The 16865-nt window shown below is 42.6% G+C and overlaps 1 pseudogene; it reads left to right on the top strand.

The window, feature by feature from the left end:
* Positions 1–7907: 7907 nt before the first annotated feature.
* On the top strand, positions 7908–12171 carry LOC118909790 (acid-sensing ion channel 3-like; annotated as a pseudogene).
* The last annotated feature ends 4694 nt before the right edge of the window (positions 12172–16865 follow it).

Here is a 16865-nt window from a genome sequence, read left to right as displayed (position 1 = left end):
AATATGGAGGTCCCTCAAAAAACTAAAAGCAGAAATACCATTTGATCCAGGAATCCCACTCCTAGGAATTTACCCAAAGAAAACAAGATCCCAGATTCAAAAAGACATATGCACCCCGATGTTTATCGCAGCACTATGTACAATAGCCAAGATATGGAAGCAACCTAAGTGTCCATCAGTAGATGAATGGATAAAGAAACTATACATATACACAATGGAATATTATTCAGCCATAAGAAGAAAACAAATCCTACCATTTGCAACACCATGGATGGAGCTAGAGGGTATTATCCTCAGTGAAATAAGCCAGGCGGAGAAAGACAAGTACCAAATTATTTCACTCATTTGTGGAGTGTAACAACGAAGCAAAACTGAAGAAACAAAACAACAGCAGATTCACAGACTTCAAGGGGGCACTAGCGGTTACCAAATGGAAGGGGTTAGGGAGGGAGGGTGAGTAGGGAGGGAGAAAGGGATTGAGGCGCTACGATTAGCACACATAATGTAGCGGGGGTAGTGGGGAAGGCAGTACAGCACAGAGAAGACAAGTAGTGCCTCTGCAGCACCTTACTACGCTGATGGACAGTGACTGTAATGGGGTTTGGCAAGGGGGGCGCACTTGATAATATGGGTGAATGTAATAACCACAGTGTTGCTCGTGTGAAACCTTTATAAGATTGTATATCAATGATACCTTAATAGAAAAATTAAATAAATAAATACAATACTCTTTATCCAAAACAATAAAATACTCTGGAATACATTTAGAAAAACACACACGGAATGCATACTCTTCCAACTATATGTAATTGCTGAAAGAAATTAAAGAAGACCTAGAAAGTTGGAAACACATGCGATGTTCATTGATACTGTTGATACTTAGTATTGTTAAGATGGCCTTACTCCCCAAGTCAGTCAATCTATTCAATGCAATCCCTATCAAAATCCCAAATAGTCTTTTTTGTTGTTGTTGACAAGCTGATCTTAGAAGTCATATGGAAGTGCAGGGAACTCAGAGTAGCCAAAACAATCCTTAAAATGAAGGACAAAAGTGGAGGACTCAAATTTCTGAATTTAAAACGTATAATAAGGCAACAAGTCATGAAGACAATATGGCACTGGCACCAGAGGTGACATGTGGATCAATGGAATAAAATTAAGAGTTCAGAAATAAGCCCTCACATTTACAGTCAGTTGATTTTGAAAAGGATGCCAAGACAATTCAACTGGGAAAGAAATTCAATTTGTTTTCAACAAATGGTGCTGAGGCAACTAAATATAGCTGCACTCCTTCCTCACATCACATATAAAAATTAACTCAAGATGGATCAAAAACAAGCATAAGAGATAAAACTATAAAACTTTAACAAGAAAACATAGGAGCAAATTTTACAGGAAGCCAAAGTTGGATTCTTTTTAAAAAGTCATAGGCAAATTCATGGCATTTTTATTTAAAATCCATTATCTCATTGTGTAATATCAATGTCATTGTTATCCTTATTCTATCACTATCACTCAGTTGGAAGTACAGTACAAGTTATTTCTATTATACCTAAATCTGGAAACTGATTATAGCCTCATGTGTGTTACTGAAACAAGTAGGGCAATTACCTAAATAATTTTCCCTTTACATCTTAGTTGGAGACAGAATAGGATATAGTAGGTACTGTTTGTTGTACACTCAACAATAATTGATCATCATTCCTTCCGTTCTCTTTTTTCCAACAATAACAGAAAGATTTCATCCAGCATTTGAACTTGTTTCCACAACCACCTTCTTCAGGGGAGATGGATCCCAGCCTCAGAGCCCAAAGATAAACAGAGTTGTCTCAATTCTCTTGCCAGTGATTGGTTTATGCCAAGAGAATATAACAAATGTGGCCAGTGAGATTCAAGGGTAAATTTAGGGGACAGCATTTAAGAAAGACCTTCTTCAGTCCTGTAAAAATCTCATATATGCATACATATGAAGTTTCCATTTCTCTGCCTCTGGATTTTGCCCTCAGATTGTGAGGTCAGGAGTTACTTCAGGGAGAGCAGCTGCAGTGCAAGGCCCATATGTTGAGGACAGAGCCATTCAATCAATCAATCAACCTTGCAGCTTTCCTTCCCTGAGTAATTACTGTGCAACCATATTTATGGGCACAAACATAAATACTGTAAAAGGCAAAGGACTACTCTATGTGTTTCTGCTTAAACCTAAAGATTTCATAAATAGTAGTGAACGTAATTTTAAAGTGTTCTCATCATTTAAATTTCTTAAATCTCAAAACCAAAATCAGTTTTAATGCTATGGAAAATATGGTTTGAGGTGCACTTAGCTCCCTGTTTCATTTACTACAGATCACTGAAGTGTCTCTCTCCCATCTCTCAGCCTTAGCACAATTCAACCTTCCAGACTTTCCTTAACACTGGATCTGCTGTGCATGCTCTGTCCTGATCCTGGCACCACCATTTTGATCCGGGGGGAATATAGAGGCACTCTGAATGAGCCTCCGGGATGCATTCTAAGAAATAGACCACTCACCATATACAGTAGTCTACCCCTTGTTTGACCTGTGTGCACTGTGTTGAGAGAGCATGGGTCCCACAGACCTGTGAGGTCCATTTGAAGCACAAGTCACACTCTTTCTTTCATACCTGCACACATCTCTCTCACTCTTCAGACATTCAAGCAGACTTTTAAGAGTACTTAGCACAAAGCGATAAGCATCCTGCCCCCCAAGGCCCTTACAGTCTAATGCGGAAGATGGCTGAGTAACAAAAATTCACAACTTGATAAATGCTACAAAACAGATGTGTGCCTCAATCTCTGAAAGTGCTGGGAGGAACCCAACACACCCTCAGAAAACTGGGAGAAGGGTCAGGGAAAAGATGTCTCCCAGAAAATAGTTTTGAGTCTAACAAGCAGCTGGACAAGAAAAGAGCAGTGAAAGGTCTGGCGTTCTCTATGGGACATTTCCTTAAGTCCATTATCTCTGGAGTCAAGCGTGAGAACAGAAGCGTGAGAAACAGAAACAGAAGCGAGAATGAAGAATTGGGTGGAGGCAAGGGACTGAGTTGCTCTGAAAGGCTTTAGCTCCCTCCTCATCCCAAAGACAGCCTTGTGGGAAGTAAGCAGATGCATAACTAGCAAAAACAATCTTCAGGAACTAGTCATGGCTGAGTAATATTTGGACACCTTGGGAAGTGTACAAAGATGAAAAACCCAGTGTTCTTATTTCTGTTTTTCACCTTGCTCCTGTATTCCCAGCGCCCTCTCAGATTTATTACAGCTCCCTTCACCATCTGCTCTTCCCAGGACACAAAAAAACCACAGTTAACAGCTTTATATCCCATCAAGAGATTGATGGGGTGTATATGGACGTACATTCTCTCACTTTCTCATGGGCTTTCAGAACACAGAATTGTTTGTTCAGGGGGCACAGGAAGAAAACCGCACGCGTGGCCCCTGCGGGGATCGCACCCGTGCCCTTGGCTTTAGTAGCACCACGACTGAACTAACTGGCCAACAGACGAGAGACGTTACCTATCTTCTGTGACATGCTTAATGATGAATATTACCCCTACCAGTTCCAAAGGAAGATTTTTTTCCCCAAGCTTGTCTTGGAGCTTGGAAGTTACGATCCTCTGTTCTAAACCCGAAATATCAGATAAAATACGATTCTGCAGAAGGAAGGTTCAAATGTCTCCTCCTTAGGTGTTTCATGACGCTAGGTTTTCCTGACCACCTTGTTTAAAACACCTCACCTCTGGCCTATCTCTTTCCTTCCTTTCTACTGTGCTTCCCTAGCTCCTTCGTGACTTCCGGAGAATTGGCGGAAAATGAAATTAACCCACACTTGGTCTCCACCTGCTGTTAAGGCAGATATAAGTCTCCTGCCCAGGCTTCTCTGCACGTGGCTTCCAGCACAGTTCCCAACTGTGCTCGCCGATTTTCCCCTAAAGGGAGTTTTCTATCTGTTCCCCCATTTATATCTAATTCGGAAAACCATTCCCATATTGGTATTTTTAAAAGACGCTTTCAATGACAGGTCAAGTCGATTGACAACTTGTGCACAGAAAGACTCAACGTTGAAGTTGGGATTCATGACGTTCAGACAGGGACAGACTCTGAAGCTCCGCAGATCTCGCCCTCTGGCAGGTTGATACATTCTGCTCCAGTAAGAAGACCTAATTTCTCCTCCCCGTGCGGTGCTCCCGCCTGGCTATTTCTCCGGAAAAACAGTGGTTCCGCGGGATTCATTTCGGAAGGGTCTCTGATCCCGGATAACGTGGTTTGCAGCATGCAGTGTCCACAGAACTGTTGAATGCCCGGGACACTCACCGTATCCAGGAACCAACAGCATGGTAGACTAATAGCATGTGTAATAGCATGTACTGAATTATTGAATAAATAAAGGAGTCTCAACCCACAGCTTTAATTTATTACAAATCTTCAGCTTCTCCGCACGGCCCATTTTTGCTAATGGCTTGTTTTTTTCTCCAGGCTTTTGGATTCCTCTCTCACTTCGCTCCAGTGCACTGCTCACAGGGCTAATTTGTCTTTCCGCCTCATTTCTGAACGTCTAGCCTCTGCCCCCTCTGTGCCAACTGACCCTTGTTAATCCTCCTTCTCTCTGCATCCGCGCTGCGCACAGACGAGGAATACCCTTGGATGAAGCAGCTGCAGGCCCCCTCCGCTCCTCCTCGGAGCTTAATTGTGAACCTAGCCTTGAGTAGAAGCGGAAAGGAAAAAAGGAAAGAAAGCCTTTTGTCTGGTCCGAAAGGGGAAGGAAAAAAACAGAAAAGATAAACCCTCTGGAAACTTCCGAGGTTGTTGCGACCATAAAGCAAAGCACTCTAATCACCGCACGCCACTCTAAATGGGCGAGCAACATTTAGCTTTATCCCTTAGTCGTAATAATGAGGGATGTAAACTCAGCATGAACTTGGTGAGTGGAATGCGAATGTTTTCCCGTGTGTCAGATTCCCACGATTGTTCCAGACACTCCAGAGAATCCTGCATTTGCTGTTTCCTTATCATCATCAGCTGTTTCCCTGTGAATTTCCTCCATGAAAGAACACAGCGCAGAGCGAAGCTCTTTCTCTCCTTGCCTCCAAACACTGAAGTGGTGAAGGACCCAAGCGATCATCCTGCCGCCCCCCGCAGCCCCCCCGCCCCTTCCCCACCACCACCACAGGTCAAGCCCCTTGAAACGTGGGCTGGGGGGCAGGGGTGGGAATTGAAACAAGTATTTTCAAGTCGTCAAAAGGAGAAATAACCTCCAAGCCGAATGCAGAATCTAAGCAGCTGCTGCGGGAAGTCTCCTTCCCTTAAGCCGCCTACCCACGGCGCCCACGAAATTCTTGCGCAGTCAGGACACCCACACTCTCTCTGATCACCATGCAGGAGCAGAGGGCTTCAGGACTCTATAGATGGTGGTAGTGCAAATTTGGGCAACCAGTTTGGAAAAATATTTAGCAGTTTATTATAAAGTTAAACATATGCTTAAAATATGACCAAGAAAATCTCTTCTATGTTTATCCAAGTGAAATAAGATCATATACCCACTAAACCTTCCACCTGAGCTTCATGGCAGCTTTATTCATACTAGTCCATCAAATGTCAGCAGGGAAGTGAATAATAATTTTTCTGGCATACACATGCAATGGAAGAGGAGTCAGCAATAAAAAGAATGAACAATTGATGAATTCTACAACATGAATGAATCTCCAAAACATGATGAGTGAAAAAACCAGACAACAAATAGTACAAACTGTATGAAATTCAAGGACAAAACTCATCTATATTGATAGAAATCCGTTCAATGGTTGTATGAAACTATGGTGGAAGTGTGTACTGGAGATTAGTAACAAAGAGCCCTTAGGGAACTCTTTGCGATGATGGATGTTTGAAGTTGAATAGTATTCCCCCAAAAAAGATATGTTCTAGCCCTAACTCCAGTATCGCAAAATGTGACCTTAACTTGGAAATAATGTCTTTACAGAAGTAATCAGGTTAAAATAAGATCATTAAGGTGATCGCTAGTCCAGTGTGACTATTGACCCTATAAAAAGGGGGAAATTTGGACATGGAGAGAGACAGGCCAAGAGGAAAGACAAATACGACCAAGAAAATTTCCTCTTCTATATTTATCCAAGTGAAATAAGATCATATACCCACTAAAACTTCCACCTGAGCTTCATGGCAGCTTTATTCATACTAGTCCATCAAATGTCAGCAGGGAAGTGAATGATAATTTTTCTGGCATACACATGCAATGGAAGAGGAGTCAGCAATAAAAAGAATGAACAATTGATGCATTCTCCAACATGAATGAAAGACGTATGGGAAAAAGACAATGTGAGGCCGTGTGACTGGAGTGATGCATCTGCAAGAAAAAGAACTCCAAGCATTGCTGGCAAACACCAGGTGCCAGAAGCAGCAAGGGAGGATTCTGCCCAAGAGCCATTATGGAGAGAGCATGGCCTTGCCAAAACCTTGACTCAAGGCTTCTAGACTACAGAACTAAGGCCATAAATTCTTGTTTTAAGCCACCCAGCTTTTGTTATTTTGTTATGGCATATTAATTTATGTGTCATGTTTCTTAATGTATCTATTTGTATAGTTACTTAGCATTGGTGTAGCTTACTAATAACAATTGGTATATGTATTAGCATATACACACTTAACATTTTACAGTCTATTTTAGAATCATATTGGACCATTCAAATTGAATTTAGAAACCTCATCACCTTTAAGAGCCTTTACCTTTGCCCCTTTGTGTTGTGTACATAGTACATTAGATACCATGAAAATTCATTACTTATAATGTTTTTCTTTCAATCATCAAGCACACTTTAAAGAACACTTTAAAGAATTCAGTCTGTTATATTTACTCAGATGTTTCCAATTCCACTATTTCTTCATTTCTGATTTTTCAATTTTTGTTTGGTGTAAAATCTTTGCTAATTCTGTTTTAACCATTTGGCTACCAATGAATTTTCCCAGTCTACTTTCAAATGAGAATGTACTTATTTCACTTTTATGTCTGAAAGATATTTTTGCTATACCCAATATTTCAGTTTGACAATTATTTTCTTTCAGGGTTTAAAAAATTCTTCCATTTCTTTCTAGTTTCTGTGGTTTCTGATAAGAAAATACAGTTGTAGTTTCGCTTTCATTTGCCTTTGGCAGCTTTCACATTTTTTTTCTTTCCTTTATTTTTAACAGCTTGATTGTGATATGTCTGGGTGTGGAGTTTGGGGATTTAACCTTCATAAGATGTGTTGAATTTCTTGAATCTCATTTATGTATTTTGCACTTTCCAAGACCAGCAAATTTAGAGCCAAGCTGCAAGAAGACAAATTGAGAAAAATAGCAATTTGGTAAACTTCACCCTTTTGGGACCATAGCTCAGAAGAAACAAATCGAATTATAAATTAGTAGGTCTATTCACTCAAGTCAGATAGAGGCTTCACCAGGAACCATCACCAGTTCTGTTTTGTCTATACCTATAGGTCAAAATCAAAGAAGCAACCAAATTACTACTGCACTCAAAATATTGGATGTTTTCTCATTTTCTGTAAGGAGTCAGAAGAAGATTTTGAGTTGCCACCTAGAAAACAGGTTGAAATAAGAGGATGTGAGCGTCGATCTCACTATCCCCCATATATTAAGCAAGTGCTTTACCACTTAAACCAATTCTCCAAAGACAACATATCCCCTTCTCTAGCTTTTCTTTCAGGAGTGTGCCAGTCTCCACTTCCTTATTCACAATTTCTGGTGGCCCAGAACACAAGGAAAGGTCAAAGCCATTGATGCAGAGCCAGGACTTGACTAACTGCACATCTTCTCAAATATGGCCCGTCCAAGCCCCTTGTAACCTGGTCACCATCCCCCAGCCCTCTCAGTCCCCTCAGCCATGAAGCCCTCCTTCAGGCCGGAGGAGGCCAGGCAGCCAGTCTCGGACATTCTGCATGTTCGCCAGCAGCTAGCTGCAAGCTGCACGAACTGGGCCATATCTTTGGCCCAGACCAGGGGTGGGGGAGGCTGACCCCAAGCCGTGGGCTGTGGACAGCAGCGATGCTCCTATCACTGGCCAAGTTCCTCTACCGGGTGGCTCAAAGGGTGCGTTACTAAGGGGAGTTCCACCACAAGACCACCGTGCATTAGGGCTAAAGCCACAGGATCACCTTCCCGGCCATCACACTATGCAATATCAACCTGCTGAGGCGCTCACGCCTCACTCCCAACAACCTGTACTGGGCTGAGCCTGAGGTGCTTGGCCTGGAGCCCACCGAGTACGCCACCTTACTGCGTGCCTCGGGCTGCTGGGCGCACCCTTGAGAACATACTGCCGGACTGCCGCTACCGTGGTCAACCGTGCGTGCTTGAGAACTTCACCACGTCCAGGAAACTGTCCTCCTCGGGGCCCCCTTCCTGTCACTCGGCTGGACTGCAGTGTGCAAGGCCATGCCTCCCAGCAGGGAGCTCTCACCCAGGCTGGCTCTGGGCCCAAAATCTTCACGCGGATGGGCCAGTGCTACACCTTGAACTCCGGCGCGGAGGGTGGCATGGTCATGCTGAATGTGTAGCAGAATGAGTATATGCACGTGTGGAGGGACAGAGAGCAGACCCTGTTTGATGTGGGGATCTGAGTGTAGATCCACAGCCAGGAGGAGCAACCCATTATTGACCAGCTGGGCTTTGGGCGGCCCCCAGCTACTAGACTTTCGTGTCCTGACAGCAGCAGCAACTGAGTTTCCTGACACCACCCTGGGACGACTGCAGCTCCATTTCTCTGGACACGGACTTAGATCTGGATCCCTCTGGTCCCCTGGGTCTCCGCAGCCCAGGCTCCAACTTGACGTAGAGCCAAATGGCGTGTCAACTAGCCTGCGAAGCCCGCTGCGTGGCTCAAAAGTACGGCTACCGAATGAAGCATATGCCTGGTGGAGCACCGGTGTGCAGTCCCCAGCAGTACAGGGACTGTGCGTTTCTAGTGCTGGACGCGGGGCAGGGGAAGGACGCGTGCGCCTGGTCCAACCTGTGCGCCTGCCCACGCTGGGACAAGGAAATTTCCATGGTGCACATCCCCAGACGTGCCGCCGCCCGCTGTCCGCCCCGGAAACACAACCAAGGCGAGGCCTATGTTGCGTAGAACGTGCTGGTATTGGACATTTCTTTGAGACCCTCAACTACAGTGGAGCAGCAGCAGCCCTATATAGTTTCAGAGCTGCTGGGCAACATTGGGCGACATTTATTGGAGCCAGCCTGCTCACCATCCTTGAGATCCTACACTACCTCTGTGAGGTGTTCCGAGACAGGGTCCTGGGATACTTCTGGAACCAAACGCATTCCCAAAGGCACTTTAGCACCAATCTGCTTCAGGAAGGACTGGGCAGCCATTGAACCCAAATTCCCCACCTTAGCCTGGACCCTAGGCGTCCCACCCTTCCCTGTGCTTTGTCAAGACTTTGCCTCCCACAGCACCTGCTACATTGTCACATGGCTCAAGACCCGGTGTAGGTGTCTTTAGGGCTGCACCTTGATGTCATTGACATGCACATGTCTTTGCCATCTTCACTTCACCCAAAATAAAAAACTAGCAGCAAAAACAAAAAATAAATAAACAAACAATGACCATTACACTACAGAAACCTCTTGGTCTGGCTGCTTTTTAAACTTCTGAGGCACACATCACTCCCTGTTAATGTGTGTCTAGTAGCAGTCAAAGCCCATACTCCACAAAAGAATAGCCAAAAATCACAAATGTGTTTTCCAGAAAGGGAGTTAAGAGGCAAGACTGTATCAGAGTGAAGGAATAAAAAAAATGAACCTTGAGGGATGGAGATGAGAAGGGAACACAGGGTGCAGAGAGCAGGCATGTTGTAGGTACCTTTTTGGAAAGGAAGATAACTGTTTAATTTATATGATTTGAAAGTGAAGGGCATGATAAATTCTCGGGAGCTATTTAATACAAAGGCAGAGCACACACACTTTGCTAGAGGCAGCAACAGCTAAGCCAACCTTCTCTCCACTTTTGTGCTATCCTTTCCCTAGTGGTAGTGATCTCCACTCTCCAGATGACAACCACAAAGTTTTTATCTGGGACAGCAAGTTCAAATCTAGATCAAAATGGGCTTGGATCTTTTTGTTTTCTCTCTGTGGATACATACAGGGTGGGGGCAATTGCTTAACACCCCAAGTGAAGAGCTGTAAATGGAGAAGGAAATCAGGAAAAAGCAGAAGGGAAGAAACCCTGACAGGAGCAGAACCTCACTGAAGAAGACGATGGTCACAGACAGGCTGTGCTGGGGAGGAGACAGAATTGAGAGTCGAGTGCAAAGGCCAGGAGGAGGGTCAGAGCATTATCATAAGGCTCCAGACAGAGAAATTGTGCCTATTTAATAGGGCAGGACAATGGAGTTAGACCTTCATTCATTCAACGAATCTTCATTTGAGGGCCTGCTACTGCATATTCCTAGGCTCTGGGTTGGCATAGTGCATCCCTGAGGATTCAGCCACTGGCTGGCCACTAAAGGCCTTGACTCATGGTTCATGGGTGTGAAGTTCTTTCAAAATCTGATCTCATGTTGAGTTATATAGGGAAGTCTCAAAGAACCACTGCTTCTGTGCACAGAGAAACGACATTCCATAAAAGTAGCATGGAAAACTGGGACTGGGGGAGAAATTAGGTTTTAGTTTTGAAGTTGAATGTTAACTTCAACTCCCTGGTAGCTTTCCTTTCCCAAGCTTAATATCCTAATGAGGGGGTTCAAAGTGAGTTTATTTTTCTGTGTACAAAATGACAATCAACTTACATGTTTCAAGAAGAAATTAATTCAATCAGCAGGGATATTATGAAAACATATACCTCCAAAGTCCTTATTACCAACAGCAGGTTTGGGACTGCAATTAGAAGTTGGTGCAAGTTTCAGGAGAATCAAAATGCTTCCCTCTGGGAAAAATGGGTGGAGTGGAGACTGAGAATTGGGGAAGGATTCAGGAGCAGAGAAGCTGAATGCATAAGTTTATTTTTGTGCTTTGGATCCACTTGACAGTCTGGACCAGGAAGAAGAGGAAATTTTTTTTTTCAGCCTCTGAGAGTCATTAGTACTATGGAGACAACTAAAGCAGGAAGTAGGTCACTAAACAGGCCAGGCTCTGGGGTAGGTTGCCTTTTAACTGAGGTCATCCAAGCAGATGACATTTGAACTTTCCTACTGCAGAGTTTCATAGTGACTAAAGTTTCAGGCTATAAACAGAGATGATAAAGTCTTTTAAACTTCTAATAAATTTGAAGTTGGGGGGAGTACCTCTTGAACACGGAATATCCATACTCCAGGGAAAGGCTTGAGAGATCTGATCAAGGTGTTAGTTTTCTTACAGTTCTGTTGGTTAGGGCATGCTGCTAACAGATATTAGTTTGTTAGTAATCTGAGTAATCTAGATAGCGATTACCCTGTTAGATATCCCCAAAACAAAGTGAAGCAAAACTACAGCCGGAAGTCTGGTACCTATGAGTTTGAAAGTAGGAAGAGAATGTGAGGGCAAATTAATAAATATGTCTCTTCCTCACTGGAGCCACGAAGGCCATTGTTAATAGTGGTTGTCTTTGGTGGGCTACCTGGGTGGTGCTGTTGGAGGCATCTGTGTTTTGACTCCGGAAATGTATCTCCTTTTTCAAACTTTTAAAGAACACGTTTGAGCTACATTATCCTACAAGGCCACAACACAGCCGAGTTGGAAGGAGCCACTCTCCGCTGCTCCTTCTGTTCTCTTTTCTGTCATAGCCGCCTCCCGCGCTCTTTCAGGGTGAGTCTCCGTAGACAAGAATAGATAAACGCGTCCATTTACTTCCCTGGATCCCGTCCTCTGTGCTGCTTCTGCCAGCTGACCCGCTGGCTTGTGCATCAGTAGACCTTATTAGGAGTCTCTTCCTCGGCGAGGACGAGTGTTCGGGGCAGCTACGGTGGGTACTTGTCACCTTTGAGCTGCGGAGCCCAGCCCGTGCAGGGTGCGGGGGCCGCGCGGTGACTGCGTGGCGTTGGGCTGCTGTTCTGAAGATTCCTGCAGGCCAAGGCCCTGCTAATTTTGGGCGGCTACCTCCTCCCAACAGATCCCTACCTCACCCACAGTCACCTGACAGAAAAAAGATCCATATCGTCCCTATTACAGTGTGAGAGTCTTACAAGCTGCTTCTCCTCACTCGTTGATTTTTATACCTAACAGGTGATTCCAGTCAGTTCTGCCCTCCTTACTTAAGCTTCTCATTTCTGTGGGTTATTGTGTTGCTGTAATTTGGGTGTGAACTTGGAGAGGTGAACATCGGAGGAAATTAAGTAGGATTCGTGGTGGATTCTGTTAATTCTCAAGAGAGCATTAACGAAGAGGTAGGTGTCCTCAAATGGGTGACTTCTGCACGTAGAGTGGGCTATTATAGAAGGTATTAATCGATTTGCACAGGATGTTCATCTTACTCCTTTGTGTATTTTTTCCAGCCTACCTCACCTTCCCTTAATCCTCAGTTGTGTGGTGATGGAACAAAAGTTACAAAGCAAGTTTTATGAGGGTTCCCTTATAATAAAACAATTACAGAATTCTTTGGTGCCAGTGGGGTTATAAAACTGCACACCACCCGTCTGCAACAGAAGGTAACAACCTTTGTGGCGCCAGTCAGGAGTAGAACCTAGAGTATTCTGACCTCTAGTCAGACAAGTTATCCATTACACCATGGGCCCTACTTTTGGCACTGCCTTTTAAAGCATTATTAGTTAGCCTTTATGACATTCTTTTCATTTTCATCGAATTCCTGGGTGGCTGGCTGATGTGCGCTTTGCCTCCTTGCTATTTGGTTTGCTCTCCAGTTTCTTAGTTGAGAGAATATACAGATTCGCGGTCTACCTTAATGCCTCACTAGTTCAATATCCTGCTAGCCTCCTGTTCAGATCCTTGACTTCTTGGTGAGGGACCTGAAAACAGCAAATGATGGAGTTTTTATGGCTTCACTGTTCGAGAACAGAAAGAAACCTGGAACCAGGGACCAGTGGAAACAAATGAAATAACCCCACAGTCTCAAACCTAATCAGGGATTAATTCTTCCATAATTTGGGCTGTGTTCTTTCCTGTACTCTTAGGGCAAAAAGCATACCCTTCAATTACGGAATGTAATCACACTCATAAACAGCGGTCTTGCCCATTCAACTGCATGTTCCTCGAGGGCAGACCTCAGTGTCTATGATAACTAATTTTACATTAAAGGTTTACAAACATAAATGAAGAGAAAAATGCCTTTAAGAATCAGGAAAAAGGTTTAACTTGTGGTATAGACAGGTATCAGGCATCTTTGGTTCCATATGCTATCCCAACTCAGATGTTTAGTGGAAGAGCAGTGTAGTAATATTCACAGCAGCAGTATTCTAGATTCCTGAATATAGCTTTTAGGCTCACCATGGCTGTTTATGCGCTGGGGGACATGTGCTGGGCATGTGTCCATTAAATCTAAAGTGACAGACAGTAGAGCTGGGCTGGAGCTAGTGGCTGAGAAATAGGCCTCCTAAGTGAAGAGAATATCCAATCATCTGATTTGAAAGAAAGAGCTAAGTGAGCCAAGTGCACACAAGACTGACATTTTTGAAAGCATTTATGTGTTTGATTTGAGTTTTCATGATGCCAGTTATGAGGAGGATTTAGAACACACTCTTTACAACACTTGAAAGATATCTAGGCAAAGATCCCTTCCCAGTAACAGAAAACTTCAGCAATAGTTTCACAACAGTTGAAATAACAACATTCAAATGGCTGAAACAAAGTGGATTTATTATCACACATTAACAAGTCTGGAGGGTTAGGGATGTTAAATGACTTGTTAATCATATAGCAAAAGCAGGACCCAGACTTTTTGAATCTTTGCATTCTGTCATTCTCAACATGTGGCTCTCGTATTCCAGCCAGTTTCCCTGCAGTACTTCAGACTGTCACAATCTCAAGATAAAGCCCAGAAGAGAGATCTTTCTTGTATCTCTTGTTGAGGACAGCTTCTCCTATATGCCCCCATAGATTTCCCTTTATATTGGCTAGATTTGTATCACCTACTTTCACCTAATCCAATTACTGACAAGAGTGGGACCACTGTGATCATTTAGATCAATCCTAATTCTACCTCTGGAGCTGAGAATGGGGCCCACTTCCTCCAAAGTCAAGGCAATATAGAGAAGGTTATGTAAGGAAAGTCATTTTTCTCTTGGAAAGGAGGAATGGGGGCAGTGATATTGATGACTAGTGGTGGTGCAAGCAGTATTAGCTGTCATACCCTACTCCATTCCCACATTTGAAATAAAATGAAATAAGTATTTTAAAAGCATTTTTGAGAGCCAGAGCTCTGTTCTTTACATTAAGTCACATTAGACCATAACTAGATTTTCAAATCTATTGCAGAAGTAATTTGACCTACAACTTGCATTTAGTAGTCGTATTCAGCATGTTAATTGTATGTGACATTGTGTATTATTACATATTGACTTAGAAATCCGAATTGTATAAGTTTGGCTACTAATAATGCCATACACCATAGATCTTTATGACTGCATAGTAAAGTGATGACTACAGCTTCTGAATAGTCAGAGGCTGACATGTGCATTCCAGTGCAGAGATCTAAAACTCAATGTGAAATAGCTCTCCATTTACTCTTCCAGGCAGAACAGGAGTCTTAAATTCCTAATTCTGGAAATTAATAATTCAGGCTACTTAAATTTGTCTACAAAATATACAATTCTCATTTGGTTTTCAGGCTTATTTTTGCACCTTCTTTAGTAACAGTTGTTATTTTTAACTTGCTTCATCATAATGATCTTCTCATCTCCAGCATAACCATAGTTTAACATTTTATGCCTTACCTTTTACTCTCTATTATTCTCGCTGCTTATGAGAAGAAACTTGATATGGAAAGAAAGAGCAGGCTTAGAGAGAGATCCAGGTTAGAATCTTGATTTTGCCTTTTTTTTTTTTTTTTTTTTTTTTTTTTTTTTTGTTGTTAGGGCATCTCTCATTTTTATTGATCAAATGGTTGTTAACAACAATAAAATTCTGTATAGGGGAGTCAATGCTCAATGCACAATCATTAATCCACCCCAAGCCTAATTTTCGTCAGTCTCCAATCTTCTGAAGCATAACGAACAAGTTCTTACATGGAGAACAAATTCTTACATAGTGAATAAGTTACATGGTGAACAGTACAAGGGCAGTCATCACAGAAACTTTTGGTTTTGCTCATGCATTATGAACTATAAACAGTCAGTTCAAATATGAATACACATTTGATTTTTATACTTGATTTATATGTGGATACCACATTTCTCTCTTTATTATTTTTAATAAGATGCTGAAGTGGTAGGTAGATACAACATAAAGGTAGAAAACATAGTTTAGTGTTGTAAGAGAGCAAATGTATATGATCAGGTGTGTGCCTGTAGACTATGTGTTAATCCAAGCTAGACAAGGGCAATAAAACATCCACATATGCAGAAGATTTCTCTCAGAACAGGGGGGGTGAGGTTCTAAGCCTCACCTCTGTTGATCCCCAATTTCTCACCTGATGACCCCCCAGCGACTGTGCCTGTCTTAGGTTGTTCCTCCCTTGAGGAATCTTACCCGTCTCTGGCTAACCAGTCATCTTCCGGGGCCACACAGGGAAATGTGAAGTTGGTAAGTGAGAGAGAAGCCTTATTGTTTGAAATGGTTAGCTTTTTATTTCTTTGCATATTTATGCCCTGTGGCTTCTATGCCCAGCATTTGTCTTGAGGTATCTTTACCACTTGGAGGAGTTATGATACTCGGTAAATTTGATATGAGGCACGAATTCTATTTAAGAATTCGTTGTAATTAGGAAGGAAGAAGAAAAGCTATAGAAGTAGCAGGCGGGAGAAAACATGGGAAGATTGATTATTTCTTTGACATATCTTCTTGTAGAGTAACTTCAGCATGTATATATTTTAAGCTACTACTTAAATTGCGCACACACATTAACATAATAGGAGTATAGTTACATAACCAAAGCATACCTGTAATTACCAGCCATCTCCAGTGAAACCAAGAAAACCAGTTAGGCACCCTAGGCATTTGTGAAAACTTATCAATGATATGATGGTTATTATCTAACTGAATTTGAATAGTTTGAGAAAAATCAGACAAATTAAAACAACCCATTCCTGGGCACTGTTCACATCCCATATGTTCTTTTAACAGTAAATAGTCTGTAGTTGTAAGATTTTGGAGCGCTACAATTTGCACTTCTCCTAATTCTTGGTTGAGTTCCAACAGTATAGATCCAGTCAAATTTGTTGTTTTACTGTATGCACAGGCCAGCTTAGATATCTCCTTCATTCCCATGGCAAGTCCAGGAGCTGGTGGGATGAGTGCATCTACACCTGTAGCAGTGCGTGGATCTTTGCTGGGGTTTTTTGATGATCATCTTCTGGCATGAGTCTTCCAGAGAGTGCTGATGTTGGAAGTTCTCTTTCATATCGTTTCTTAGTTCATTTTCGGGGTAGCCAAATTAGGCTTTGATCCTCTGTATAAACACAAACAGACCCTTTGCCTACACTTTTATATGTCCTTTATATTATTGTGTAGAACTCATTAGAGGTCACCACATAGGAACTGCATTTTTTTTTTTTTAATCATTAATCTACACTTACATGACGAATACTTACGAATACTTTGTTTACTAGGCTCTCCCCTATACCAGGTCCCCCCTATATACTCCTTTACAGTCACTGTCCATCAGCGTAGCAACCTGTTGTAGAATCACTACTTGTCTTCTCTGTGTTGTACAGCCCTCCCCTTTCTCCCACCCCGCTATGGATGCTAATCTTAATAC

The sequence above is a fragment of the Manis pentadactyla genome, chromosome 16, assembly GCF_030020395.1.
Source record: "Manis pentadactyla isolate mManPen7 chromosome 16, mManPen7.hap1, whole genome shotgun sequence".
In the NCBI taxonomy this organism is placed as follows: domain Eukaryota; kingdom Metazoa; phylum Chordata; class Mammalia; order Pholidota; family Manidae; genus Manis; species Manis pentadactyla.
The sequence above is the reverse complement of the archived record's forward strand: the minus strand, read 5'-3'. Positions and strand labels throughout refer to the sequence as shown.